The 7,290-nt window shown below is 41.0% G+C and overlaps 1 protein-coding gene across 2 annotated transcripts in view; it reads left to right on the top strand.

Annotated features, from left to right (window-relative positions):
• Positions 1 to 553: 553 nt before the first annotated feature.
• Positions 554 to 7,290, top strand: part of KLHL29 (kelch like family member 29) — a 614,706-nt gene continuing 607,969 nt past the window's right edge. Inside the window, exon 1 of one of the 2 annotated variants that reach the window (XM_043510166.1) lies at positions 554 to 933. The gene's annotated coding sequence lies outside the window, so the exon portion shown is untranslated. The remainder of the gene's footprint in view (positions 934 to 7,290) is intronic. The other variant, XM_038395785.2, reaches the window with a different exon arrangement.

The raw sequence follows: 7,290 nt of genomic DNA, 5'->3' as shown, positions 1-7,290 counted from the left end.
AGAGTAGCAGCCGTGTTAGTCTGTATTCGCAAAAAGAAAAGGAGGACTTGTGGCACCTTAGAGACTAACATTTATTAGAGCATAAGCTTTCGTGAGCTACAGCTCACTTCATCGGATGCATCGGATGCTGTCGCTCACGAAAGCTTATGCTCTAATAAATTTGTTAGTCTCTAAGGTGCCACAAGTCCTCCTTTTCTTTTTGCTCTGTCTCGCTGTTTCTTTACCAGCCGCCCTGCGCTCCCACATGTGTGTGTCTAACTTTCCCGGCGCCTGCTGCCACGCAGCGCTGGGCTCGGGCTCCCCCGCGCACCCCCCGGCTGTGAAGGCACCTCGCGGCTCAGCGGCCCCCGGGGCAGAGCCGGGCACGCCGCAGGCCGGCGGCTCTCCCGTGCCCAGGGCCCGCCGCACACCCCTCCCGCAGGGGGCGGCTGACACACCGGTGGGGAGCTCGGCCCCGAGGAGTCCCCGCCTCCCGGCTTGGCCCTGCCTCCTGCTGCTGCGATTGGTTTCGCCCGCCCCTCGCCTGGGCTCGCAGGCCGCCTCCCTCCCCATCTAAAGCGGACAGTCTGTGAACAGGAGGGAGCCAGAAGGGAGCATGGTACCGACTCTGCACCAGCCTCCTCCTCCGCTCTGCGCACGCCGCCCCGCTGAGCCCCCTGCTGCCTGCGCCGCCGCCGCCGCCGCCGCCTCGGCTCCGGAGCCATCGGAGCGGCTGGCCAGCAGCTGAGAGGCAGCCCCAGAGGTGCGGGGCTTCGCATTAGGGGGGAGGCTGCAATGCATAAGCCGCCGCCTCCTCTTCCTCTTCCTGCCGCCGCCGTCTGTGTGCATCCTCCTCCAGCCTGAAGAAGCCACCGTGCAGCGGCTTCGCCTGCCAAGGACACGAGCCCGCGTTTGCCCCCCCCCCCCCCGGTGCGCACCGCCCAGCGGGGCGAGGTAGGAGCCGGGCAGATTCCAGGGCAAAGCGGGGATGGCTAGAGGGGGGCTGCGCAGCCCTGCCCGGGGCGGTGGGGTGGGGTGGGGTGGGGGGCTTGGCGCCCAGGTGACAGTCCTTGCGTGTGTGCGCGCGCGCCTCGGTGTTGTGTGCCCCTTAATCGTGTTGTTGTTGTTGTTGTTGTTGTAAAGCTTGGGGTTTACCCGCAGCAGCAGCCTCCCGTGTATTGAACGCCTGGCTAATGAATCCCTTGCGCCTGCGCTTGCTCTCTGCATTAAAAACTTCCTGCCTGTGTGTTTTGTGTGGCAGCGAAAAGAGGCGGGTGCCATGGGGTAGCCGAGCTTTGGGGAGGGGTGTGTGTATTCCCCCTTCCCCCCCCCCCCATACCTATACCAACTCCACTATAGCCACACAACAAAGTGAGCACCCCCTCCCCACACAAACGGCCCAACCCACAACTTCCCTGTGTCCGTGGGCACCTGACACATCCAGGCGAGGGGCTGCTGCTGACAATATTTTGAACGAGGGTGGTGGTTATTTTTCCAGAGGCATCTGCTGTAACTGCCTCCTTGAAACGTACACCCACAGCAAAACCATCCACCCCAGAGGCAGAGGCGAGCTTTAAAACTGCTTGAGCGTTAATGCAAAAAAACCGGGGGAGTCTGTCTTCCCCAAATGAGAGCCGCCAAGTCTGTTTGCCCCTATTTGTGTGTGTTGCCTTGAGGGTATTTTTTTTTTTAAAAGCATGATATGAATATGTTGATATCTGAGTAACTTCCAGACAAAACATTGATTTCTTTTTTTAAAAAGTGAAATCAATAAATCACTTCTAAATCTGTTTCCCACTCATTGTGTAGTCCCAGATGAAATTTATTACTTGTTTTTTATTTATCCTTGTGCTGTTTTTTTTTGTAGGTGTTCTATGCATCATCCCTTGGGTACCTTTTTTTTTTTTTATCCGAGGTCTTGTTAAGGTTGAGAATGGAGTAGGACTACTTTTTTGTTGTTGTTGTTGACATTGAGTGGATGTGACTGTCTTTGTCATACTATAATGCAGGTCTCTGGACATCATGATTTTTGGTTCAGGTCCCCAAATAAAGAGGGGGAAAAACCTTCTCCGGGGCTTTGCAGAGGAGTTATTAATACTCTCCATAAATTCTGCATGCTTATGATCTTTTTTTTTTCATGTAATCTTGTTTATTAAATAGAGTTCCTAGATTTTTTTGAGACATGGTATGATCATTCTTTTACCAAAAAATGCTGAAGCCTTGCTTATGTAAAATTTGACTTTTTTTTTCTTTGAAACTGAAAACTGTTTGGAAAAATAGTATTCTGGTAACTAGATTAAGGGAGGAACAATCCAAATTTTTCATCAGGAAAGGAAAACTAAGATGTGTAAATGCTTGCTGTAGGCATTTTATTTATGTTTCTGTGGTTCCTGTATAAAACTGCTAAACTGAGAAACTGTTTTTCTTTGTTGCGTATATCTTTTTAAAGTGTGTGTGTGTGTGTTTAAAAATGGTTTAAATATGCTTAGCAGGCTATCTTTTGAGGTCAGTTTTCAGCTACTTAAAAACCCAGCTACTGTAGCTTTAAGGTGACTGCAGATAACAGTATTACTGTCTCTTATAATTAGCGATCTGTTGAAACTTTAAATCCCCCTTGATAGATGTTATGATCGGTGTGAGAGAAGCAGCAGTTTTGCAGCCAGCTTTCTTCCCCCCCTTAAATAAAGCAACAGTGTGTCTCTTTATTGTGTTCTTGATTAAATTGACTATGACATTTTTCTTTAGAAAAGTAAACTACAGCCATATTTTATACTGACATTCAACTCCTTCAAACTTTAGTTATGCTCAGTAGAAGTCTTACTCTTACCTGAATCACTAATGTATGTTTTTTGTTCTTATAGCATGTCCTTGCGTAGCTATTTATGGAAGTCTTTTCCAATGTATGATCAAACAAGGCAGACATGAAAGTAATTTGGCATACTGACCTACCTAGATCAACACTTAGCAAGTATATGTAAATTACAATTTTCAATACTTCTTCCTATGTAGTTATGTCTCATAAGACCAGTTCTGACATTTTAACAAGAACTCATACCCTAAATTTGTAGGTTGCCTGTATTATTCAAGATATTTGCTATTTTGAGAATGTGTGTAAATATTATTTTAATTTATTTTAAAGCCAGTTATGTCCAGTGGTCATTTTACAGGTAATGGTCATTAAAGTTTCATTTTGACCTGTTGTAGTTCATGCTCTACAGAACTCTAAATAAAGTAGTTAAAATTTTTTTCATGATATAAAAGTTGCATTGGATTCAAGTGGGCTTGGAAGAACTACTGTGTATCTGAAAATTCAAAACCTCCCAAGTTTTCAGTGCATATCTGCCATTCTTTGTAGCTTATGAAATGTGAGTACTGTGTGTCAACCTTTCCCTTGACAACAAAACCCATGAACAAATGTTCAGCATGAATTATACTGCTTAAATTAAATCTATGGTTGTTGTCGTGGTTACAAACAGAGTAAGGGTTACTAGTTTTCATCTGCATGCAGTGGGGTGGGGGGAGAAATTTACAGTCCTCATGAGAGTTGGTCATACTTCAATTACCCAATATGTGAGAGAACCTAATTCACTGTTCTGCTTTTGTAAAAGATTTGCTGGACCAAAAAGTGGTAGAATGTAGGAGAAAACCTTTTCTTTCTCTATCACTAGACTCATTCTATCCATATTTCTACCTGCAGAGTAGCATTCAGTAAAATTGCTGCTCTTACGTTCCAAACAACAGTAAAAAGTATATCGCATGTAGAGCGACTGGAACTTCTAATGATTAAAGGAATGCAGCGCGCACTCCAGTAATACACAGTTCTAGAATTTAGATTTGTGTATGCATGATCGGGCATCACCACTATCAGCACTTTAATGTCCACTTACAGTGAAGAACTTATTGTCAGCTGGAGTCTCTTATTCATCCATGACTTCTTTGCTGATCCTGACAATTTTTTTTTTTTTTTGCTCATTTGTACTGGGCCCAATTCTCCTTTCTTATGCAGGTATCAATCCATTGACTTTGCTAGAGTAATTCCACCTGTATACTGCTTGAGAACAGAATCAGGCTCTTGATATTTTGGCACCTAACTGTTGGCATCGGTCCCAGTGCTGCTTCTCTCATCTATTGTTTGCTCGTCTGAAATTAAATTTTGTCCATTACTACTTGTTTTTCCTGACCTTTTAATTTAGTTCCTAAAACTGGTGTACCTGATGTTTCATCAAGCACACCAGAAATGATGAGCTCCCTTTCTCCCTCCCATCTGACTCTAATAGAAGTTACACATTATATGTTAGGAAAGCATATCCTTGCATGTGTAAACAGATTAGTCCCATTTCTTCTCTGCTTCTCCCCTGGCAAGGTGTGACTGCATTGTACTATTAGCATTTTTTTCCTTTACTAATTTTATTAAAGAAACTGAATTGTTAACAATGTGACCAGTAAAAAGACATTGTTGGATGTACAATGTAATACAGACTAGCTGAGTAATGTAGGTCATGGATTAAGGAAAATAAGCATGCTGTTCTAAAAGGTCTATGAATGACTTGTCTGGTGACACACTGTTCCACTTGTATTTATTGCAAAATGATGCCTTTGGAATCTTCAGAATCCTATCATCCATAAACTGTGTGCACCCAGTAAAGATCTAATCTTGCAGTTATTCTGGTGTGTAGTCCAATCATATCAGGAGGCTACACACAAAATGACCTCTTTCCCATAGTGCAAAGACTAATAATCTATCTAGTTTAGTATAATTTCTCCAATATAGATGAGCAACTTTCTTTTGCTGATGATGGGTTTTTGCCTAGAAGCATGAGAATTTGATAACCATTAGCTGTGGTACTATAACCATAGATTCTATGATTATTAATGTGTCTGATATTTTTATGTATCGGGGATAGCTATGTTAGGCTGTATCCACAAAAACAACAAGGATATTGGTGGCACCTTAAAGACCAACAGATTTATTTGGGTATAAGCTTTTGTGGGTAAAAAAAGCACTTCTTCAGATGTATGGAGGGAAACTCTCTGCCCAGATAATAACCTGCAGCAATGAATTCCACATTCATATATATCCTAAACCCCCATTAACAAATGAGTGGATTGATATTACACATTATTCTTTAAATAAAGGGTAGTCAAAATTTTGTGGTCCATTCAAATGTGCCTGGCAGTCTGGATTTTGTCTGCCTATTGGCTACCCCTGCTTTAAACAAACCTATGGCTAGTTCAAATGGTCATATTATCCTTTTGCCATTCTCTTGGCTGTTTTTCATGAAACCTTCTTAAAAGACAAAGGACCAGCTTCACTAGCTCAGTTAGCTAACTAGGTGTTAGAAGTACCATGCGCTTAGAGCCATTAATTACTGATGTAAGGGACGGTATTGCAAATATCCTTCTAGAAATATCTTAACTGCAGGAATATATGAAACGTAAATGGCTTTGATATGCCTCTATCATCTTTACATTTCTTCTGTTTCCAGTGTACAAAGGCTTCTTTCTGAGCTATTAAAATCTAATATGGGAGGACTGTGTCATTGGATTCATAAAAAACAGTATGCTTCACAAATCTTGGGTACTTGCTGTTGTTTAATTGTAGGTTATGGTTTGTTGTTTTTAACTATAGTTTCATCAGAAGTTTGAAAACTGTTTATATTAATCTGTATGAAGAAAGTTCTTTTTGCACTGTCATTTGTGCATGGTCTTGATCATAATTTAGTTTCAAGGAATGACCATATTATTGACCACATTGACCATAATATTTATGGAAAAGTGTTGACACACTTTTCCATAAATATTTTTGAAGCTTTTTTAGCTTGGAATTTGATATTTAGAATAGCTGGAATAACAGCTTTCTTGGAACATTTTTCCTAATCACTATGTTCTGTTTTTTTTGTTTTTATTGGGACACTAGGTCTAGATTTTAAAGTGATAAATTTGGCTAGTTACCATAACTGGCTTTAACTTTTGAAATGTCAGACCTCTTCCTGACACCATTATAAATTTGAGGCAACCTTTTACGTGCAGTAATACTGACTTGCACAACGGTTTCATCTGTAATCTATAGGGGCTATAGAGAAGACTAATCCCTTAAAGCTTGGGTACTCTATGGTAAACGCATCATTCCTTTTTGCAGTAATGCCATATGTTAAAAATTAATGCTGACTCAGTAAAACCTGCAGTAAAACATTTTTATAACAGGTGATTATAAAATGAAAGAACTATTACCAGTGCCTTTTCGTTAGGGATATTAGTATGCATTTTTGTGTTTGTTTGTATAGATCACGATTCTTTTCCCTGAAAAACTAGACCAGAAATGTTTGCATAAATGTGGGTGAAAAGTGCACCTTTGGGTCCAAGAATGTGACTTTCTAAGGGTATTGTTTCGAAACTGAGACAATGTAATCAAATGCAAGGAAATCTTCCACTGTATTGTAACAGATGAATCTTATCAACTGAAAACTGTCAAATGTGTGCATGTTGCAGGAATCTGCATTGTAAAGTGCATATATAGTGTGGAGACTCTGTAAAGATTCCCTCAAATTCACACACAAATAATTCAGATGATACTGTTCTTATACAGTAGGTCTCAAATTCAATATCTGCCTAATACATAGAGCTGGACTTTAATCATACATCTATTGATATTTTTGAACATTGAGAGAGAGAGACTCATTATCTGTGTTCATCTCTAAAAAGCATGATTTGCATCACAATGCAGACAGTAAAAACCCAGGACTTAAAGTGTAATTTAAAAGCTTTTGCTTCAGACACTTCTTAAGATCTGTTGATTAATTAATATTTAAATCAAATAATACCGTTCTGAGAGATGCTTTGTCAGATCTTGTTATAAGACTCTGATTTTCTTTTTGGTCGGTGAACACTACTAGTGGATATGCAGATCAGTGTGCTGAACTGCTCAAATAAAAGATTTCTTTCAGTATGCTATTCAAACACACTAGCTTCTGTAATGAAGAAGAATACACAGAACTCAAATACCTTCGTTTTCCATTTTGAACAACAGTCGGATAAACTACAAATAAAAAACGAACAAGGGAATGATGGGGAAAGGTTCATTGAACCCACAAAATCAAGTAAGGTATGGTCAGGTAACTCGATGAAACGTTCACACGTTGAAACAAACACAACTGTGTTTATTTCAATGAGCAGATGAAACATAGGTGAAAATATGATATGACAATTGGAACAAAGTGGGGTGTGTGTGTGTGTGGTTTTGTTTTTTTCTTTTTAAAGAAAATGATTTGTGTACCACACACATCTTTTAACCGTATTTCTCAGCTAGTATAT

This window comes from Dermochelys coriacea, chromosome 3, assembly GCF_009764565.3.
Source record: "Dermochelys coriacea isolate rDerCor1 chromosome 3, rDerCor1.pri.v4, whole genome shotgun sequence".
Taxonomy (NCBI): Eukaryota; Metazoa; Chordata; order Testudines; family Dermochelyidae; genus Dermochelys; species Dermochelys coriacea.
The sequence above is the reverse complement of the archived record's forward strand: the minus strand, read 5'-3'. Positions and strand labels throughout refer to the sequence as shown.